The following is a 23178-nucleotide window of genomic DNA, read 5'->3' as shown; positions in this document are numbered from 1 at the left end:
CGTAAACCGCACGATGTGGTTTACAACGGCGCCCGGCGTCATAGCCAACGCTGTTCGTCGCTTGGTTTAAGCCACGATCGGCTTAAAACCACCACCAACGCCACCGTCACCATCCTCAACACCGTGATCACTGTCACCCAAACCCCCCTTTCCGTTTTCGCTTCCGGGAGCATGAACCTCAACACTCGTAGTTTTAATCTACGCTCTTTTTGACCATGCTTTGTTCTCTTTACTTCTTCATTTAGATTTTTTGAACTTTCACTTTTAAAATCATTCTTTCTCGTTTTCACTTAAATTATTAATATTGTACGCTTCTTCTTGTATCTTCATTTTATTGATATGAATTGAAACAATAATATAATACTTATCAAAGCCAAATAATTTTTACTTCAATATTTTGTTAATACGCATATAATTGTATATAATCATTAGACAAATGTGATCACTATTATTTTTTCTCTTATTTTGTCTCCTTCTTTCTCTCTCTGTTACTTTTTACTTTTTTAGCTCATCGTTTTCTCAAATCTCTCACAAAAGTTCTGACAGGCAATATTACTAAGTATATCCTGGTAATCTTATCATGGTGGTCACGGAAGAAACGAGGTTTCGAGGGAAAAGAAGTTGAGAAGATCAGAGAAATTTTTTAGTTGTCGCTTGGTCGCACGCCAATGTCGTTTACAATAATCAGTTTACTTTGACAACAAGCATATACCTAGTATAAATAACAAGTTTTTCAAAAGAGAGGAAGAGAAAATTGGAAATGCAAGGTATAATTGACTTTTGTTTTAGGTAATCGTGAATTCGTATTTATTAATGAAACAAAGTATAAAAGAGAAAAATACCTCATTTTTCATAAATGTATATAATGCTTTATTTTTTTTATTTTCACCCGTTCTTTTTCACCCTTTATTCGCCACGATATAAAATCTTGTTATAATAAATATGATATAAAATCCTACCGCAATTTCGAAATTTACACTTGGCTAAGCATGTAACTTCCCTGAAAATCATCGAATCCTATTCGTTTTGAAAAATGAAAAATAGTTTTTCAAGCGTGAAACTCGTCTACTCGTTGACGAAATTTACGGTTGCAATGTATCGCATGGATTCCATAGAAGCTTAGTCGCACCGGTATAAAATGAAAATAGATATGTAGTATATATTCATGAACGTATGCATACGTACCAACATTTAATACATTTGTACGTAAATACTGAACGTGTCTCTTCACGAGGAGTCGCGTAGGAGGATTTCAAGGAGTAGCGGTGAGAAGCGTAATATCGTCTACGTAGGTTGAGCCGCTTCCGGCAGGTTGGCAGCGGACTGCCAGAGTCTCCATCGGAATCGAGTTGCAGAACCCAAAGTAGTGGAAGTTATGAGAGTTCTGAGGGCTGCCGCAGGGTAAAGTGGTGGAAGTTGGACCTACATTGGGAATATACGGATAGTTGACAGTGATATTAGTGGTTATATTACGCCGTTTATATTATCTCATCACTTGTATAGCACTAACTTACCCCCTGCCCTAGGTGTTCCCCATTTGCCATTAATCTATTATATTGTTTGCGATAAATCGTAAAACATCGCATAATCGTGTATAACCAATGATTTATAAGAAAAGAGAGATGAAATTAAACATTTTTATTAACAATTTTTATTAACAAATAACAACGAATAGAAAATACTTATTATATGAGATAAAAACTATTTTACAGAGAAATATAAAATAGCGTATCAGCCAGCTAGAAGAGAAACTGCACTGCGTTGAGTTATAAAGATTTAAAAAGAAATTTGGAAGTCAAGGAGAGTGTACTTTTCTCGTCCCTCTTTCCATTACAGTAAATAACGTAAGGCATATATAGAAGAAAAGAGGTAGATTTGAGAGGAATAGAAGGAAAAGAGGCAGAAGCGTTTCGTTTAAAGAGATCATTCAAAGGGAGCCTTTTAAATCTCGTCTCGAATTCTTTACGAGCGTCTGCAGGAAAATCTCAGGACGATTACGTTGTTGACAATTGCTTCGCAAATTTGGTCCCCGACGTTCGTCGTTTTTTCCAACCGTTAGTAAGTACGATTTCGTAAACTTTTGGAGAAGGTTCACTGCTCGTGCGAAAAAGCACGCGAATCTTTCTTTGTGTTACGAGTTAACTTTTACGACAAGCCGTTTCGAAGTATGTATATCATGAACAACGAAGAGCTCGCTAAAGTATATATACATAGATCCCATTTAGTTACATTCCATCACATCTCTTTTTGTTTTTGTCCAACGGAAATGAAGTTAGTACGGCGAGTTGTTTCAGTCTTAAGAAACCAATTGGACGTCAATTTAAAGACGGGAAATCCTTTTGCCAAGTGTTTGCTTTCCGTTTACAAGACGCATCTAAAAGAGCTTACGTTGACCTTACAATTCTCTCTGCTTTACGGGAAAGAAGAAATTGAGGTCAGAGGAAAGGATCGAAGTTCGTGTTTCGAGATTGCAATTATGTACATATTCGTAAAATATAATTAGGGTGTTTGTTTAATTAAGTATATATTTTAGCATTTGCGTTTTCCAATGATTGGCCACGAAACATATTAGAAAGAAAAAAAAAGATAGTAAAAACAAATATTATGTATCGTGGAATATGTGTGTGAAATGGGGGAAAAAGTAGCGACCGTTATTGGAGAAATTCACCGATATATTTCGTGGTCATAATTACGAGTGCGCCGATAAACGTTACCCACGATATTTAGAGTTGCACGCGATTTGAACGATTTTAATAAATGTTTAAAATTACTCTGTAAATGCAGCTGTAATTACCCAAGTTTCTACGATCCTTGTAAGTTGGTTCGCATTGCTTTCCCGGCGTTATTTGAAACGTTGGATCGATCCATGCTGATGACGCGTGGCGTGTTCACGTTAATTCATAGCAAGAAGCATGATCACGCATTAGAAACATGCTTCGCGCTTGCCGAGAAGTTAGATCATGCCGTTCCTTAAGTATACTTACACCCAACGGACTCGTTTGCAAAGTAACATGAATCGCCTAGTTCGCGCATTTATACAGTTTTCATTTATTTAAGATATTACAGAACCGCAAGCACATATTTATCATCCGTAGTACGAAATAAATTATTTAATCCTGCTCGATGAAACGTATTTACGAATCCATTGATTATTTTCGTAAGGAAATCAAATATTCTGCACATTAAATAATTTATTTGACGACCAATATTTATGTACGACTGCGTAGGATATATCTGTTGGAACAAATCAATGAGAAAAATAACGATCGAATTTTCAACACTATCCCTTGTTCTTCCATGCATTCAATTACAAAATTTAAATAAGCGTTGAAAGACACATTTTCTCTCTCGATCTTTCAGTGCTACATGTACCTTGAAGAGGATTTACTGATGACAACAATCTGGAATTGTAATATCGAGCGAACCAGTTACAACGTTCGCAACAATAATAATTCTTCCGCATTGCTCGACGCTAAATCGTTTTCACCGCGTTTGAATAAACGATATAGGCACGTAAGTATACGTATGCATGTAGATACATAGGTATACCTCGGTTTTCGCTGACGATACAATGCAATATCTTTTGAGATTCTCTTACGTATCTGCAATAAGGAAGTAAATACTTACCTTTGTCGTTTTGCAAAGGAAAGGACCGGTTACGACGTAACAGAGCAATCCAAATGTAGTATAGCGTGCTTTCTTGTTTCGTTGTATGTATAGGTGTGGAAGAGAAAAAGAAACTCGATAAATAACAATATAATTTATTATATTTATATTGAATTTATTAAATGAAATTATATATATAGCGCGTTACTTTACAAGTATAACTCTGCCATTGTGTTATTATTTAATTCTATTTTTTTTAATACTGTTTGATGAAAGGATCATTTTAAATTCTAAAGTATAGTAACGTCAACATATTTTTTATTGAAAAAGAATAATTAATAAAAAAAACATATCTTTTGATTGAAAAAGATTAATTATTATCTGCAGCTTTGTGTCAGTAGAGGAAAGGTTGCGCTGCGTTTAAGTTAAAGGATGGTGGCAACTCGAGAACAGGATCGAGAAGTTCCAGAACGATAAACTAGGAAACTTGAATGAAATGCAGCAGTATTCTAGTTTCAATGGCTTAGAGTGATCGCGCACAAGGTAACTTTAGGTTACTCTCAGGAGACATAAACTTAAATGCGTGAATTTCGCGGATCCGTTTTTCTTATAGGAATATTAAACGAACTACGTTTACGTCTTTCAAACCATCGTGAAATTGTTCGGTGTAATTTTTCATTTGCTCTTCTTTTATAATTCTAGGTGTAATAGAAGACAAATTTATATGCGTATCATTTTAAATTTCATCACTCTTAGGGACAATATGGGAAAATTGGTAAAAAGGAACTTTGCAAAAAATATCGGATATACTGGTAGTTCTATCAGTGGGACGATATAACGAGGGAAACTTTTTTATCGAGGATTCGAAACATACGCGATGTAAGCCGATGCATAAAGTGGTAGTAGATTTTTATGAAAAATCATGAACCTTGACGTAATACCTACAAAATAGGAAATTGAGTCAGTGACCTTTCCATAAAAATGGAAAACATCTAAAAAAGAAAGAAAATCGTTTTAATAAATTTACGTTACTATCGTCTATCCATCTATTTTTGAAAGATGAAAGATGTTGCATGAAAATCTAGGAGAAGAAAAAAAATATGAAGAAAGAGAATTGAAGAGATGTGGGAGTTGGCGTTTGGAAGAAAATTCAGCTGGAAGGCATGCGTACTTAAAAAAAAATTAAGAGAGAGTAAGCAAGCAAATAAGGGAGGTTAGGAAATAAAAGTAGAAAAAAAAGTTAGAAGAAGAAGAAGAAGAAGAAAGTCAGGATGATACGATGAAAAGGGGTGCGGCTGGGCAAGCTCGCCAACTTGAACAATATCTCTCAAGATGTTGCTGCCTGGAGCTCTCCTAGGCATGAAACTTCGTAGATGCCAGATAGAGAGGCGTATAGAATAAGAAGAAAAAAGAAACGGATTTCTAGTCTTATATGTAGAAACTTTAATGTGTTTCGTTCTGAATAAACTGAGTATATCTCGATTGGTTGTTGATAGATGAATAAGCTATTTCTTAATTAAATAGACACAATGAATCTTGGATATTTGCATTTTCATTTTCATTTCATATATGTCCATACATTGTTTTATATTTTAATATAATTTATTAAGAAAAGGTTAGAAGGAAGTGATATAAAAAAGGAACGTTTATTCAATCATTATTTTACGGTAGAAAAGAACGAAGCAGGTGTGGAAATACTTAACTTCGGGGTTGTTTTGTGTCAAGAAAAAGCACGGAATGACTAGTAACCATAGCAAAAGTTTGAAAGTTGTACCGCGAACGATGGGAGTCCACTGCCAAGAAAGAAGAAGAAAAAGTTCTCTTTATTTACTATCGTGAAAGCCGGTACAAGTCGTAAAATTTATAGAGGATCGATGCGACTCGTCCCTACCGACTACCTGCCCATTCGCTTCTCGTATACCTTTACCAAGACTATGATAACTTTTACGCGAGAGAATTCCTATTTTTCAATCTTTAAATTCTCATATTTTTCTATCAGTCAAAATTTAACGTTCTTTTTCAATCAAGCGAATATTTCTATTCTGTTATAGCTTCATATGAAAATAAACAGACCAACAATGTCATTCAATATTATAGGATTCGTGAAAAAATTGGGCCGTTGGACAGACTGGATCGGGACTCGAACCCGGGTCTTCCGCTTTCCGGGCGACTGCTCTTAACCATTGAGCTATCCAGGGCCCACCGTCCAATCTCCTCACGAATGTCTATTTAAGTGTTTTGCTTGGAGGTGCTCGCATCCCACAATATTATCATATTATTCGAAATTTTCATTTCGAATTCAATTAACTTATATCTTTAGGATCTTAAATGCATTTTTTCATATCTGAGAAGAAAGAGGGATAGAAAGAGAGGGAAAGAATTATTCGAATTCTCTTTGGATTTAAATAGAAGATTTTTATTGAATCTTATTTTTAAGAAGTAGACCAGGATGCATTTGTATTTCACAAATTGGCCTTCCATCGTGTACCAAAAGTTCCCCGCTTGAAAAGCAAGCGCTTTTATTAGCCTGCCGTTTTTTTTGTCGACATCGCCCATCTACCTTCCGTTCTCCCTTCCACTATAGTCCCTCACCCTACCACCATCGTGTCAAGGTACTCGGTTTGAAGACGCCCCTTTTACCAGTCGTCGGGAAGTTTCGTATTACTGTGTTCACCTCTACTCGCGTATTCATAAAAGACAGGTTGCTGCTGTTTCTGCTATCCTTAAAAGCGTGCTGAAGCAACGAATGAATTCCACAAGCGTGCTCTTAAGACCGGAAAGAAACAAAAGGAAGACTAGCGTGAAATATCTCATTTCCGTTTCATTTTCAAATTAAACGTTCGTGAAAGATTAATTCATGTCTCGTGTCACCGGTTAGAAATCATTAATTCATCGTTAATTGAGCATTTAGTCAAATGTTTATACTAATTAAAAATATCAATATACTTATTTTTAGAATATTTCCTTGGTTTCATCAAAGTGTAAAAGAAACATTCGAGTATTTAAATTGTATTTTAGAATAATATAAGCTCATGAAAGAAGACAAACATTAGAAGATTGACCTACTTGCACAGTAACGCGTAAGAATAGTCAGTGGCATCGTCATAAATCTTGTTGCATATTTGTAAACATAGTCGAGAAGTAGTATTATCTCGCTCTAATTAATCAATTACTTTGAGATTATTATATTTTTTTTTCTTTTTTTTTTTTTACAAAAATGACTCGGAGTTATGAATTCTTTTGAATAGAGCTTTTAAATATTCTCTCCATTTTCTCTTTTAGTTTAAGTGTACACATTTTTTGTATTTTTTGTTTTCTTTTTTTTTAAGGGAAGCAAGACTCATAATATAGGAACATAAAATTTCAATGGACAGTCGTAAAAATATTTGAAGAAGGTTAAATCGAAGGGTTTTAGACTGCATCGAAGAAAGACATATTTGCAAAGTACGCTGAAGCGAAACACTTAGCAAACTTCGCTACCATTTTCTATCTCTCTATCTTACCTTCGCCTTGTGGATATTTCAGCTTTTATTCCTGAGAATTTAGATAGTTCTTTCGAAGTCTGAGTTAACAGTAAAGTTAACCAGACACAGTTTTATTAAAATTTAATGTAGAAGCACGACATAGGCCACGATTTTCAACATTCTCTCATTTTCGGTCGGTTCGTCGTTCTATTTTTTTGCTATTAGAAGAATGAATTACGCGAAGGGAATTATTACCTTGCAGAATCTATTTAAAAAAGTTTCGAGATAAAATAAAAATGTAAAAAAAGAAAACGATAGTGATATTCGAAATATTTCACGCTTGGGGGAGACATTTTTTGAAGTATCCATAAGAATTTTAGGATATTAAATAATCAAGAGTAAAGTGAATAGACACCGTCTTTCGAAGAATGTCAAATATTTTCTTCGGTGTATATTATAAGAATAGTTAATATGCGAAATAAAAGTGAAATGTCGCGAAAGATTGTTTTCCATTAATTTTATATATTCGTAAGCGTTCCGATTTCTACAAAATTCAATAACCATAAAAAGGAGAAGTAACATAAGAGAAAAATTATCATGGTCATCATCATGACTAATGTAGGGAAAAAAAACAAAACTGAAGAAGCGATGAATTAAGACATTATCCATTTTTAAGCTAAACTCATGACGACGAATCAAAAAAAACCACAAGTAGTAGCTATACGTTTACATGATTTTTATCATGTTGATGATAATGATAGGTACAAATTTCTTATTCTCGACTGTTTACGGTGTATTGAGTTACCTACTACGTTGGTAAAAAGGATCTGTTATTGGATAAGAAGAATAAAAGAAAGGAAGAGATCCGTCGTCTTGTTCGTCGTCTTACGATCGAACGCGGATCACCCACGCTTTAGCGCTTAACAACGGTTATGGGTGTAAACGGGCATGACGTGGGCCCCTACGCTTTCGAGATCGTTAAAGTCGACCCCCCGGCGTGCGATCTGTAGGACAAGAAAGAGAGAAAGAGAGAAGGAAAACGAGTTTCGTGGATGAGACCAGACTACTGGACAAACGTGGACTTGTAGCGACATCGTTAGCGTTGCTCTTCTTCTCGCCTGAAGGACGATACCGGTCTACCGACAGTTTCATTCTGTTATTTAATCTCCACTCTGTCTGAATTCTTTACGTTAACGATATCAACGTACGTTTATAATCTGTTAGTTCGTATTTAATTAATTCTTAATTATATTTCGACGAATCGTGTCATGTTTTTATCAATATATACACCAATATGTGTATACCTAACTATTAATCCATTAATAAGCCGTTTTTCATCTTAAATACCATTACACGAAATTCCAATTTCCGATAGAAATCGAAATAACTCATTGTAGTAGGATTAACTAACTTACTATCCGCTCGATTACCGATAGCAATTATCTTAAACGAATAACTCTGGCTTTAACGAAGCTTGGATAAAGTAAAACATAATCACAGAAAGGTGGCTACGCCGAAACGAAGTCTTCAACTTCGTCAATTAGTTTTCGACTCTTCGAAACACGAACGAGGGAAGACTTATTGAAAAGAAGCGTGCGAAAAAATGCTTTGAAGAATCTACTTCACTCGAGTAAACGTTCAAGTACCTTCTTTTCTATTTAGTTATTATTAATCAATATGGATATATTTATACTGTTACGCTTACTAGATTTTTACTTGAAAGCTATTGATATAGTGTTTTTAGTATGAAGAAAATTTTGAAAGAAATACATTAGCATACCCTTATTGCATATTTAATGAGTTTAATATGAAAGCTTCATTTTTAATTAGTGAATTAAATAAATACAAAAATGATGTGCAGTAACCCTTATACTTTAAAATTGTATATATTGTTATAAATGTAAAAACAGTAGGAATACCCAGTTTAACAGTTAGTCGTCCTTTGTTTTTACTGATATTTAAATATCTTTCAGTGTCAGAATCAGTCTAATAACCATTAAAGTAAAAATAAAACAAATTACATTTGTTCAAAAATTACATATTTATTAATATAATATAATTCGAATATTAAACAATTTCAATCTGATATTTTATTAGATCAAAATTTTCAACTCGAAATCACGACTGAGCTGGAACGTTCAAACAAATGCAGTTTAGTTTAAATAATATTAAATATTAATAGAATAAATGAAAGTGCTTCTCGATATACCATAAATGATTGTTAATTATTCGAAGGAAATGCATATTGTAGTTAAAAAAACACGTAATATATGTTTGACGCAACGTTATCTTCTGAATCCTCTGTAAATAGATTGTCTTATTGTCGTCTATGAAAGTCATTTAAAATTCTTTTATTGATTGTTGTTTATATGACTTTCCAAAGGCTGCATAAAATAACAAAAGTAAAATTCGTAATAAATAATATTTATTTGTCTGAAAGTCATATAAACAAGAATCAATAAAAGAATGTTAGAGGACAATGAGCCAGTCTTACGGAGGATTTCGAAGAAGGTGCGTCGAATTTATTTTCCGTGTTTCTAGAGTACAATATACACTTCTTTTGACTAATAATAGTAATCAATTAAGGTAAATCGAACACAGTACTGTACTCTATTAATATTTTCTTCTTCTTCTTCCAGCGTCCAAATAGGCATATTGCCTGTTCTTCATCGCAACTCGCTTCTTGTAGGTATATTGTCCGCCCATCGTTTTCGTGGTCTTCCAGGGCTTCGTTTCCCTAGTGGTGATCTATCTCTAGCGATCTTCACAATTCGGTCTCCTGTCATTCGGGTTATGTGATCGTTCCACTGAATTTTCCTCCCCAATACCCAATCATTGATGTTGTCGATTTGGCATGTTCTTCTGAGGGCTTCGCTTCTTTGTCTATCCCATAGAGATTTTCCGGTTATTCTCCGGATTATTTTCATTTCCGCTGCCTCCATCATCTGGCGGGTTTTAGATGTCTCGGGTCTTGTTTCCGCCGCATATGTTAGTATGGGTCTTATAGTGGCCTTGTAAATACGGCTTTTTGTGTCTATTCTGAGATGTTTGTTGCGGAATATGGTGTCATTGAGTTGTGCCGCAGCTCTTGTTGCCTTAACCACTTGTGTTCTTACTTCCGTTTCTATTTCACCAAAGCTGGAAATTTCTATGCCTAAGTAGTCAAACTTCATCACTTGTTGTATAATGCTCCCATCAACCACCAATTTACATCTAAGGGGTATCTTGGATGTGGTCATGCACTTGGTTTTGGATGTAGATATTATCATCCCAAGAGATTGAGCCATTGTGTTGAACTCATGTAGAAGTCTCTGCAGATCGTCTTCATTTTCCGCTATTAAAACTGCGTCGTCTGCATAGCATATGATTTTCAGTTCTTTATCTCCCATCCTATAACCTCTCTGTTTACAGACTTTTTTTATAATTTCATCCATGATAATATTGAATAGTAGCGGGCTCAGTGAGTCTCCCTGTCTAATGCCTCTTCCCAGTGTTATGGGTTCTGTTAGTTCGTTATCTATCTTTGCCTGTATGTTGTTGTTCTGATATATATCTTCTATTGTTTTTATGATGTTGTTTGGTATTTGTCTGTTATAGAGGAGATGAACCACATCAGTTAGTCGTATCCTATCGAACGCTTTTTGTAGGTCTATAAAGCAGAAGAACGCCGGTTTATTATATTCTATCGACTTTTCCGTTATTTGTCTGACGACGAATGCTGCATCTGTACATGATCGTCCAGGTCTGAACCCTTGTTGCTCGTCAGCTAGTGTTATCCTTTCACTGATAAGATTTGAGATTACTTTGGTGACTAATTTCAAGGTAGTGCATAGCAGATTTATTCCTCTATAGTTTCCGGGCTGCTTTTTATCTCCTTTTTTAAAGAGTAAAATCATTGTGCTTGTTCTCCATTCGTCCGGAATTTTTTGTTGTTCGAGGATCCTTTGTGTGAGAATAGTCAACTCCTGAACCAATCTTTCTCCACCGTATTTGAGGAGTTCATTTGCGATGCCGTCTTGACCAGGGCTCTTCCTATTTTTCAATCCATATAGTGCTTTTCTCATGTCAGCTTCGTCGATAGAGATGTTATTATTTATCATGATATCTGGGACACCTTGTGTTGTGTTAGGTTGGTCATCCTTGTATAGGTCTTTTAGATATGCGGTCCATGTTTCCTTATCAATTTGGCTTACTGGTATTAATTCCGTAATTTCTTTCTTCTGGTTTCTAATGAATCTCCACATTTGTTTTTGGAGACCGTAAAAGTCCTTCTCTAGTTGTTTTGAGAACTTTTCCCAGTGCATGTCCTTCATTCTTCTAACTAGCGTACCAGTTTCGTTCCTGATGTTTTTGTATGCGTTGTAAGACTCGGCAGTTCTAGTTGTTAGATATTTAAGGTAGGCTTGTTTTTTCTTCTTACATTGTTCTTTTATCTCTTCGCAGAACCATGGAGTCTTATTTTTTGCGACGCCTCGTTTTTTACATTTCTTGGTTCCCAATGCCTCTATGGCCGCGCTTTTTATGTTTGTTTTTAGTTTCAGCCATATAGTGTTTACTTCGTCACGATTATCAGCTGGGTTCAGTTCGATTTTTTCTCTTAAACGTCTTTTGTATAATTCTCGTGTTGTTGTATCCCAGAAGGTATCTATCTTTATTGTTTCTTCGTTTGTTACGTGACTTCGATCTTTTCTTTTGTGTTGGCATTTGATTCTAAATTTACCAAGAAGTAGACTGTGGTCGCTTCCAACGTCGGCTGAGTTAAGTGTTCTCACATCCAAGATTCCAGATGATGGTATATAACTATTGGTTAAGATATAATCAATGGTTGAGCGTTGACCCCGTGTGTTGCTAAAAGTGTACTTGTGTTGCTCTTTGTGGTTGAAAAATGTGTTTGTGATTCTAAATCCATTTAGGGTGTTTGTGATTCTAAATCCATTTTAATATTTTGGATTGCTTAAACTAAAATATATTTGTTTTAATAAATTAATGTTGTTCCTGGCTAATGATGACTTTAAATTGAAAATTTTCATCTAATAAAATATCAAATCAAAATTGTTTCGACGTATATTAATAGATATGTAATTTTTAAACAAATGTAATTTTGTTTATATTCTTACTGTAATGAGTATTATACTGATTCTGATATATATGTTACCGTCCAAGTGGGAAATCCGAAATTTACCGAAATGCCTAGGCATTGCCCAGTGTTTTCAGGCAACGTAGAAAACAGAAGAATTGTTACGGATTTTTCCTAGATTTTCTGTAGAATGACGAGTGAGAAACCGGTAAAGAAAGCAGATATGAAACATTTTGTTCTAAACGTGTTTATCTTCCGCTATGATAAAGAACAAAAGATACAGATTTTTCATGGTGATCTCTATGAATATCGGTCTAAATGTAATAATCTTCTACTAACAAGTAACAATAGACCCTACATAATAACACACTATTTATAGTATAAATATCTGTACATTTGTTTATGTATAATATATTGAGTCGGAAGCAATCGAAAAGAAAAGTACGCGGAAAGGGAACGAACTCACGAAGCGCAGCGAGATCGTGCAAACATCGAGCCGAAGATAAGGTAGACTAAATAAATAATTGAACGTCCGGCCGTTAGTCGGCTTTGGGTTAGAGTGTCGATAACCTTTTTCCTTTTTTTTTGTCTTTGTCTCTCTCTCTTTCTTTCTTTCCTTTTTCTCTGTTTTCTTAGCTACTTCGTTCGAGACCAGCCTCTTTATCTCAAATCTGTCCAAGTGCACCAAAGCTTTTGGAATGTTCTACTTTACGAGACTTTCTCGTTCCCTTTCCTTCTAAGTATCACGAAATTGAAGCAACCGTACTTTTCGAGGAAAGCAGTAGCTAGCTCATTCGGAGAAAAAGAGACGAAAATGAAAAAGAAGAGTTAGCTTTTTTCTACATTTCGCGAGATTTCCGCTAAAGCGACCAAAACGATCGTTAGTGCATTGCTTTCAACGGTTATTGTTAGATTTGTGATTCAAAAAGCTAGAAATGAAAGTATTTTGTTTTCTTTTTCCTATTTACTTTTTATTTTACTTTTATTTAACGAATCACGATTTTGATTGTTTTTTTCCAAGCGATATATTACCTCGTATAAACGTTTTGTATTATTAAAAGATACGAATGGCAAGTTCGATTCTCATAAATTTTCTATGACAAGGGATTTCGATATATGTTTTGTTTTCTAAAAAACAAAAACTATCCTAAAGGTATTGACTCAAAAATAGAAAAATAAATAAATTCGAAGAAGAAAATCTCTAAACATCCAAGAGAGTCTATTAAAAATCCATTATCGATATTGATTTATCGTGTTTCGAGAATTTCCGTTTCGACCGAAATAAGAACTCTGCAATGGAAACAAGTAGCTGCATTAAAGGGCCGTAAAAGAATATCGATAACAAAAGTTTATCGTCGTTTTTATCATCCCCCTTATTGTCAAGCGCTCTCTCACCTCTCTTCTTCTCTTTTCTTCTCTTTTCTTCTCTTTTCGTCTCTTTTCCCCGAAGAATATAAACTTCCGCCCTCCCTTTTGTCTCTTTTCTTTCCCTTAATGGGGCGTTAATCATCGCTTCCTACCCCGGACAGGACATTTTTGCGATCGATGTCGCTTATTTTTATAAGCCTATTTCAAGGAATCGTTAAAGAAATGCGCAAAAGACTTCACGTATGAACGTATGTATGTATGTAAAGTTCCATCGGTTTAACGAGCGTCGAAAAGAGGGAATAGGTAGCGTGTGGTTTCATTACGGGATCGTTAAAAGTTTACGACGTTTTTCGAATGAGGTACGTGGGATAAAGAAACGCGCGCGGGCGATAATGATTTTTCTCTTTTCTCCATCGTCTCTTGTATGCAATCGATGATATATAATACTTATGAATGTGTTAGTGTATCGAACGATATTCTTTTTTATGTAATTATTTAGAAAGTATGTTAATTATATATTTCCTTAGATTATTATTCATTATCGATCTAAATTATTATAAAAACGTATACACGCTCAAATGTCATTAGACTAGAATCTGATGTGTATGTCTTTCAATATTTTTGATAAATATTATATGGAAGTAAACCTTACGGCACGTTTTATTAACCATACAAAAACTTCTTTCTATGCGTTTCCTGAATCGTTCATCGACCCTTAAACGAAGCCATTATCTTCTCTCGTAAGCGAGACCAATCGATAAACAAACAATACCCGATAAAACGTTCTCGAGGTGATAAAAACTCTCGATCGTCGTTCCCTTTTTTATTCCTTCTTTCTTACTGCTATACTTTGGCTCGCATTGATCTTCGCAGAACAAATCTTTTCAACGAATCACCGACCATTTTTCTACTCCTCCTTGGGTGAAAATTAATTACGTCAAACATGAATTCTCGCGTGCACATTGAAAGAGGTTCCTCGATAATATCCTCACCGCACGAGAATTAATTTGTCTCTCCATCTCTCTTCCTCTATTTTGCTCTCGCTTTTTCGAGAAAGAACGACTTAGCTTCAGTCGATTGGTCGAACGTGCTTTCGTAATGGATCAGTTAAGAGATGGATAAATCACGAGACTCCCCTTAGCGTTTGGATGTTGAGTGAAGTGCGAATATGGTAAGAACAGAAGAAGAGAATGTGATCCAAAAAAATAACAAATTTCACATATACCACTAGTAAGAAATAAATTCATTTACAAAATAATTAATCATTTTTAACAGTTTTACTTACGAGTAATATGTTTAAGTTTTTAAAAAAGAAAAATAGATAAAACTTCAGATTGATATATCGATTTATGAAAAATTATCATATACGCATTAATTCCTTAGAGAGAGAGAGAGAGAGAGAGAGAGAGAGAGAGAGAGAGAGAGAGAGAGAGAGAGAGAGAGAGAGAGAGAGAGAGAGAGAGAAACAGCGTTTTTTTTTGTAAATCTAAAATCTTAAAGTAATAGATTCCCATTTAGTTACGTTTAAGAGATTTGGCAAGAGTTTGTATGAAATATACGATATAAGGCAGATAACAGGAGGGATTATATTGTTAATACCTCTTTCCCTAAATTCGATTAAACCGCGAAACCGTGATCCTCTTAACCCTTTTGAAGCTCAAAGAGAAACTCGATTATAGGGTGTTACGTGTGTTCGCATTCGCTTTATACTAACGAAAGATCCTAAATGAATCTTTTACGTTATCGTTTAAAAAGCTGTCATTTTTGTGGATTGCGTTCAATTTTTTTTACGGTAAAAATAAAAAAAGAAGAAAAAAAAGGAATCCGACAGCAGAATACAACAAAAAAAATAAATTTCATTGACAGTTAGTCGAACGTCGGTCTGGTATTTTGACTAGAATTATCAACTCTCTACAGTGTAGAAGCAGTTACTGCTGCTCGTTTAAAACTACTATTCTTCTCGATTCGCACGAGTAACGATTTCCCATTCTCCGCAACCCTCCTATCCAGTTTTTTGTTTCCTTTTTGGTACAGTTGTTCAATTTTCAACGTAAAATACGGTATCGGTGTAACGACAATCGTAAATCATAAAGATTGACAGACTCGTGTGTGCGCATGACGATAGGATATTTATCTGTATTTAACTCCTTCGTGGTAAACGATGTAATGTATAGGAAATCTGATTTTAATATTACCTAATGAAGTTTACTATTCTCTCTTTCTCTTTTGTAAAAATCATATGTATTTTAACTACTATTATTATTATTATTATTATTATTATTATTATTACAAAATTAAATACAATTATAGCACATTCAATGTACAATATGCGTTAATACGTTTTACATTGACGCTCAGAGATTGTAAATAATTATAGATATATATTATTTCTATATATTGATTAACTTTATAAATCGTGTACGAGAAATCAATAAAAAGCTTACTTCGAAATAGGCAGAGAATGTGTTTAACGGAGCTCCGACTTTACGGCGATATATGCAAAAGCGGAAAATACAGCACGTATTTCATTTAAAAGTTCTTTTTTATTCTCGCCGACGGAAACTCATGAATATTCGTCGAGAAAAATTTGATATAGTCGCGCGGAGTTGAACGAGGTATTTATTATAGTTGTCGATTGGTTTCTAAAGCTTCCAGAAAATTAAATTAAATCGATAACGCAGGAAATATACACGAGTTTTTATTTTTTTTCTTGCTTTTTTTATTTAATTATATTTATAGTTTTTTTTTTTTTTTTTTTAATGGATACTTACATAACCGTGAATAATTTGAATTGAATGAATTTTCTCTCTCTCTCTCTTTCATCAAAGATTTATTAAATAATTATATTTCCATCAGACGATCAATTATATTGGATAAAAGCTAATCATAATAATTAACGTTCTTACTGCTCTATCGAAATGATAAATTTTTATCTGTTTCAAATCGATTTAAACCAACAAAAAGAATGTTTAAGCATTAATATCGTGCACTCTTAACACGTATCGATCGTTTTTCCCTTTTTTCCCTTTCTTTTGAACTCCTTGAGTCAGTCCTTTTTTCACGTGAATCACGATGCAAGGTCCGTCGACTTGCCATGATTCTACCGACGGATTGATCGATTCATCGATTGACGTTCGAATGAACGATTTGCCTGGTATATATGTCAAGCACACTTTTTTAAGTTCCTCGCGTAGCTACGAATCAGTCGAGCTTTACGTTCTATTCCATTGGGGATCGGCCGACCTTAAATCAATCTATCTTGGCGCCACTGCAAAAACCCATTCGTTAACGAACTCATCCTTTTTTCTTCTTTCAGGTGAGCGCACATCGTATAAGAGAGATCTTCCCTCGACACACCTCGACGATCACGATGTCAATCGTCTTCAACCTTTACTAAATTCGTATGTAAATTGATATATTTTTTTTTTCTTATCAATGAACGCAAGTGCATTTAAATGAGTACATTGACCGTTAATATATATTATTGTTTCCTTTTTTGAAATATATGAAATATATTAAATTGAATAAGGAAGGAATATTTAATTAAAATGTTGTCTGTTAGTTATATAAAGTTGAAACATTTCAACAATATAACCTGCAGATCGTAAATAAGTATATTAATTATTGTTACCGGATAGAAGCAGTATATATTTTATCGTAAAAGCGGAACAAGTACGGACTTAGGAGTCTTATCGTTACTTTTCAGAATGAATTCGCAACAAGTTTCTAATTAATTGGACGCGATTCACGAGCAGTACGCACGCTAAGAGTTTAGACGTCGTTATTATTGCTTCGTTATCTACGCTATCGGCATTTGTAAGAGTAAGATTATAGGTTAACCAACTCGGACGAAGCGAATCTCCGGGAACTAAATGATGTGACTTTTTAAACTATAGACTCGTTGCACGGTGGATCGACGGACGATATAAATTTGTTTCTAAGGAGATCTCGGCAGCAGGAGTAATAAGGATGCAGATACTTTTTTCAAAATAGAAGAAAGACGACTGTAAGGCTAGTTAATACCGAATTATATTTTATTACTACGAAACGCACGGTTCTTCGGTCGTCTAGTTTAATCTGTACGTACACGGGCACAAACGAACGTTCCTCTTCGACACAAATACGGAGAACCTCACACGGAAATGCGTGGTTTCACGCTTCGCGGACTCTAGTCGTGCTGCTGCTGCTGCTGCTGCTGCTCCTGCTCTTGCTCCTGCTACGATGCAGGAAGTTCAACCGAGTTTCTGCACCGTCACGATCTTTTATTCTTTCTTTGCCGATCGTTAAGGTGCGCTTACGCTTCTCTTTCGGATATATTTATTTTTCTTCTATTTTCGATCGAAGCGACGCGCGAATTTAAAGTCCGTACCAGTTGCTCGCTTAGGCATATTGATATCTCGGTTATACTCTTCCATCTGATTGGAATTTCTTGCTCGTCGAGTTAGTCGAATCATAAAGTCAAACGACTTCCTGTCTTGACGATCGAATCCATCGCGAACTAACTCTTTTGCCACTTTACATATTCATTTCATTTTTAACTTCCTTTTTACTCATTTTCATTCATTTAATAATTTTCTCTTCTTTATTTTCTCTCATTATTTGTAAAAGGATCTATACGGCACATGAGTAATTTATATAACAATAACAGCACGTGAATTTTTTCAGGATAATAAAAGACACGCAACACTTGCAATATCTTGATTAATAGCGGGATAATATCTTGTAAACATTGTTGTATCCAGGCCATGTGTCTTTTGATTCGATATATAACGGAAATCGCTTTTATGTACTCCTTTTATTGCAAACTGCATCTCCTTCTTTTTCCACCTCTTTCTCTCTCTTTTCCTTTTTCTATCGATTCTAGATCTTTTCATTTTCTCTCTCTTTCTCACATTCTCTCATCTTTCACCGATATCACCTTTTACCACTTCTCTCTTCGAGCTGTCACATCCGACGATGGTTTCTTTCAATACAACGCCAACGGGAAACCTTGCTCGTTTTTCCTGCTCTACTTGAGTTTCGTTCCACTTCTGTCAGACAGTTACATAAAACGTCGGTCGATTCTACTCGATATAGACGTCGCCACGCAATCTTTCGTCGTTTATTCGTATTCTTCTAGTAAAGTTATCAATCCTGTTTAAATGCTCTTTTAAATTATTCTGAGTTTATCGTATCTTCATGCGTTATATTCACTAAATTCTTATATAAAGCTTGTATGAATCTTTTGTTTCCTAAAGTAATCATTTTTTTTACGAAAAATGTTCAATATATCTGATACGTTTATTGTCTTCAATTCCAGATGATTGTTTCTTATTTTTTGTAGTTAGATTAATTCTGTGATTTGGTTAATCGAAAAATATGTCACCACGCACACCATCAATTATGAAAATGTTGACACAATGAGACATATGAGATATTTCTTTCATAATTTTGTGATATTTCTTTTATTAAAGTATGATTTGGAAGCTTCTAATAGATCATTGTGACAAGGGTAGTTTTAAAGCCGAAGGTATCGATAGACGAATTACAGTTTTCCAGGGGATACGGGAGTAGCCGTGAAACCAGCAGTCATCGATCATCCAGAAAATATCTTTCATTCTTTTTCCTTTCAAGATTTTCTTTGTGCTCTAGGTTCAAGGTCGTCCATGCGCCGCTCCTACATCAGGTAGGCGGGATATTCTTTCGCATCTGTTCCTTGAATCGCGACGGGTATCATCGTATTTCAGGCGATATTTTAGAAAGTAGTCACTCGTCCTTTGAATAGTTATTCCATTAACGTGGACCGAAAATACTTTATGATTATTTCACATTTATCTATATATATATATACATATATATGTTAAGTATTATAATTTATTATTTTTTATTTCATTCATATTTTTGATTTATATATTATACAACTCTTGCATATTTGTGGTTGAGAAACGCTGCTGTAGACGATGTTCTACTAGCAACCAATCGCGTTAACCAAACTAAGGATGCATCGACCGTGTTGTATCTTTTAGGTTCAAGGGATTGTAATAATAATAGAGAAAGAGAAAGAGAAAGAGAGAGAGAAAACAGAGTGATGACGTTTCGCTGTGATACGTCAGAAAGAACATAACAATACATCTTTGTCGTTGATTAGATGCAGACGAGACGATAACCAAAGACATCGTCGGTAAACAGCCGAGAGAATCTTCTCCAGTCTCTGACGACCTGTCCTCTCTCTCTCTCTCTCTCCCTCTCTCTCCCTCTCTCTTTCTCTTTCTCTCTCTCTCTTTCCCTCTTCTTCCCTCTCTTTTTCTTCTCTTCCTACTCTCCCTTCCATTCTTCTTTGCTTTTCAACAAACACACACCGTTCGTCCTTGTCTTCTCTTCTTCTTCTTCCGTTTCACGATGGCTAGCACGATGACATTGCTTTCTGGCCGCATCGGCGACATGTCGCAAATTTGCACCGTTCCGTGCGTACATTCTCTAACAATCGTGCGGTAGCAAATAACGTGAAAAAGAGAAAGAGAAAAGATATGAGTAGTTTGTGAGTACAGTCATCTTAAAATATTACATGAATGATATATTTTCTTGTAAATAAGTGTTTCCTGTAGATTTATGTGGCCATAATTATAAAAGTGGTCTAAGTCATATATCTCTTGCTTTGAGATATTTAAAGGATTACATTTAAACACTAAATGAATTCTATATAATATTGAAATAACAAACACTATTTAACGGTTGATTTTTGACAATATCGTGAAAATTACATTGAATTTATTTAGTTTAAAATAATGTGGTGTGAAATAATTAATAAACTTATTTTTTTTTAATTTTAACTTAGACCACTTTCATAATTATAGGCACGTATATTTATTTATACTTAACTATTTATAAAATGATTTAATTACAAATGTAATTATATATATCGAAATGTGTTATATGTTAATGATCTTGTTAGAAACGATATTTACAGAAATACTTTCATTAGATTTTGTTGATTAGTATTAACTTTATGAATCGCGTGCGAGAATTTATCAAGAAAATTGATGCAAAACATATGAGAATACATCAATCAAGATAAATAAAGTAGATAAGGTAATTTGGTTAGTTTAAATCTCCGCATAGAACGTCTTTTCTCCGATGCACCTCTTTCTTCTTGAAGGAAAATGACTTTGATATTTATCTTGGACCTAGACGGTTACGAGGTATATGTACAGAAGGAAAAGAAGAGGCTCGTGTTAAGGGTAGATGAGGGGTAAGAGGATAGAGACTTTCACGAAACGAGCCGTATCGTTTGGAGGGAAGCTAACGCTTTGGTGATGTTTATGTAACGTTGTAGCTTTCTGGAAGACATAAAAGAGGCAAGCTGGTTTTAGGACGCGTTAGATATTTTATTAAAGTCTCGTGAGTGCTTTAAAGAGTGTTATATTTCTAGGTTACGTATTAGATTTAGTTTAACGTAAAAGTTAGAGATACTTTAATAGTAGAAACGTCGGGAATGACAAGATCATTATTTTGAATAAAAATTTCTTTCGTACTACGTCTTCCATTTAATCAGATTAACGTAACTAATAAATAAAAGTTGATAAGGGGAGACAATTGTTCGAGTTCGTTGAACGATACAACGTAGGAAAACTAACGAGATACTTTCCTGGCAGACGTTTTCATCATGAAGAAGAAGAAACTTTCTCTCGGTGTCGTCCGCAGAAGGAAGCTCCAACTAGATATCTATCCGGTACATTTTCCACTCGTGGAAAGCTTCGGCGAAGAGAGTTTATCGTTCTCGGCTCGTTAAAATGCGCTCGCGCACGTGCGGGCAAGCTCGGGTAGATTTATCGGCTAGAAACCGCGAGACAGGTGGCAATACTACGCTCGAAGCAGCCAACGCTGGTGGTTATAGTAGTGGAGGTGGTGTTGGTGGTGTTGGTGGTGTTGGTGTTAGTGGTCTAGTGGGTGGCCTCTTGTCGCGTGCCCTCCATTTTCGTGTCTCGGCCGCGTTCGTAACGACTCGAAAGTCGAAGAAACGCGTAGTCGACGTCACGCCTAAGATATACGATTCTCATTTGCCACGCTACAAGAGATTAAAAGTTGAAACTTAGTTCGATAGAAGGAGAGAGAAAGAGAGAAAAAGAAAGAAAGAGAGAGACGGAGAGGGAGAGGGAGAGAGAGAGAGAGAGAGAGAGAGAGGATATTCGAAGCGAATCGATGGAGCCGAACTAGCAAGTTTAATTTATTAGTTTCGTTAATATCGAGAGAACGTTTTTAGGGTATATATACATATCTACGACTTTGTTGGAAAGTTGAATTGCGACTCGAGAATTATTTTTACTAGATTGCTTATTTAACAAATTGGTTCCGTAAGCAAAATCACTAATAACATCATGATTAATACTAATTGTTATGAGTTTAGAATCAATAGAAAAAACTTAATAGTTTCGTTTGTGATTCCTTTATCTAGTTTGTCTTAACGACCATTTATATTTTATTGAGAATAATAATTAAATGTTGTACCAGTAGAAGATATATCATTATTACAAGAAGATTTATGAGTGATAGGAAACATTTATTATGGATATTAATTCAATAAAATAAAACACGATCTGGTATCTTATATGAAATTTTTATCGCATGAAAATGTAAAAAAAATTGTCTTCCTCTTTGTGTGATATATTAAAAATATTAAAACATTCAGTTATCATTTTTCCAAGTTGATTTTCCACTGCACGATCGTAAAACTATCCACAGCTGTCGGTGGTGTGAATTCGATCGAGTTGCCATGATAATGGGTCGAATCGTGAAGGGAAGGAAAATGAAATGAAAATGAATTTCATAATTATACAGAAGATGATATCGGTATTGAGCGAGATACACTCGTAATCGTGTGATTTACGTGAGTTGCGACGAGTCCCGATACTATCTTGCGCTTGTAAAATGTCGGCTCGCAAAACGGGGGATCAAGTTTCGTGGATCTCGTTGAGCTGATGTGTTTTTTTTTTCTCTCTTTTTTAATCTTGAATGTTTCGCAAGCGACGTCGTCGTCGTCGTCGTCGTCATCGTCGTCGTCGTCGTCGTCGTCATTGTCGTCGTCGTCGTCGTCGTCATTGTCGTCGTCGTCATCGTCGTCGTACGTTCGGCATCGTAATAAAGAAAGAAAAGAGGTCGCGCGAATACTCAGTAATTCCCGAGTCGTTTTTGCGAACTTTACCACGGTAACATAACGAATTTATGTTCTTCGAAGTCACGGATGGCTCATCACCATGATGAAGAAAGAAAAAAGAAAGAAAGATGCCGAGTTGTTCATTATTATAAATCGCAGAGTCGAGCTTTCCTACATGTACCATCGTGAATCATTCGAATGGTTCGCTGTTAGTTTTATCGGTGCAAAGACGGATGTCCTCCGTGTCTTTCCTGGTGAAGGAATCGACCAATGAAACCGCCTGAAGAAGAACCGGCTTTCCCGAAGCTTCTATTCAAATTAATCGCAAGGAAGTTGTACAAGAGTTAACACTAGACGTTTTCTTTCTTTTATACGTATTTAGTTAATATTTATCTAGAAGAAAAATCTCTGAGAGTCTAAAAAAAAATGTGGAAAATCATGCAAATAGTTATCCTAAGGTAGTAGTGCAATCTGTCAACCTTTTAGGAACTTAGTTCGCTCGCTATCCTATAAACTCATTAAAGCATCTTGCG

The 23178-nt window shown here is 35.1% G+C and overlaps 1 protein-coding gene across 6 annotated transcripts in view; it reads left to right on the top strand.

The window, feature by feature from the left end:
- LOC122521288 (fat-like cadherin-related tumor suppressor homolog) overlaps positions 1 to 23178 on the top strand; it is a 311248-nt gene that overhangs the window by 56134 nt on the left and 231936 nt on the right. Inside the window, exons 2-3 of one of the 6 annotated variants that reach the window (XM_043641865.1) lie at positions 3361 to 3513; positions 16832 to 16916. The exons of the other annotated variants lie outside the window; for them this stretch is intronic. The gene's annotated coding sequence lies outside the window, so the exon portion shown is untranslated. The remainder of the gene's footprint in view (positions 1 to 3360; positions 3514 to 16831; positions 16917 to 23178) is intronic. 6 annotated transcript variants of the gene reach the window in all.

Source organism: Polistes fuscatus, unplaced genomic scaffold, assembly GCF_010416935.1.
Source record: "Polistes fuscatus isolate 324 unplaced genomic scaffold, CU_Pfus_HIC Scaffold4, whole genome shotgun sequence".
NCBI classification, from domain to species: Eukaryota; Metazoa; Arthropoda; class Insecta; order Hymenoptera; family Vespidae; genus Polistes; species Polistes fuscatus.
The sequence above is the reverse complement of the archived record's forward strand: the minus strand, read 5'-3'. Positions and strand labels throughout refer to the sequence as shown.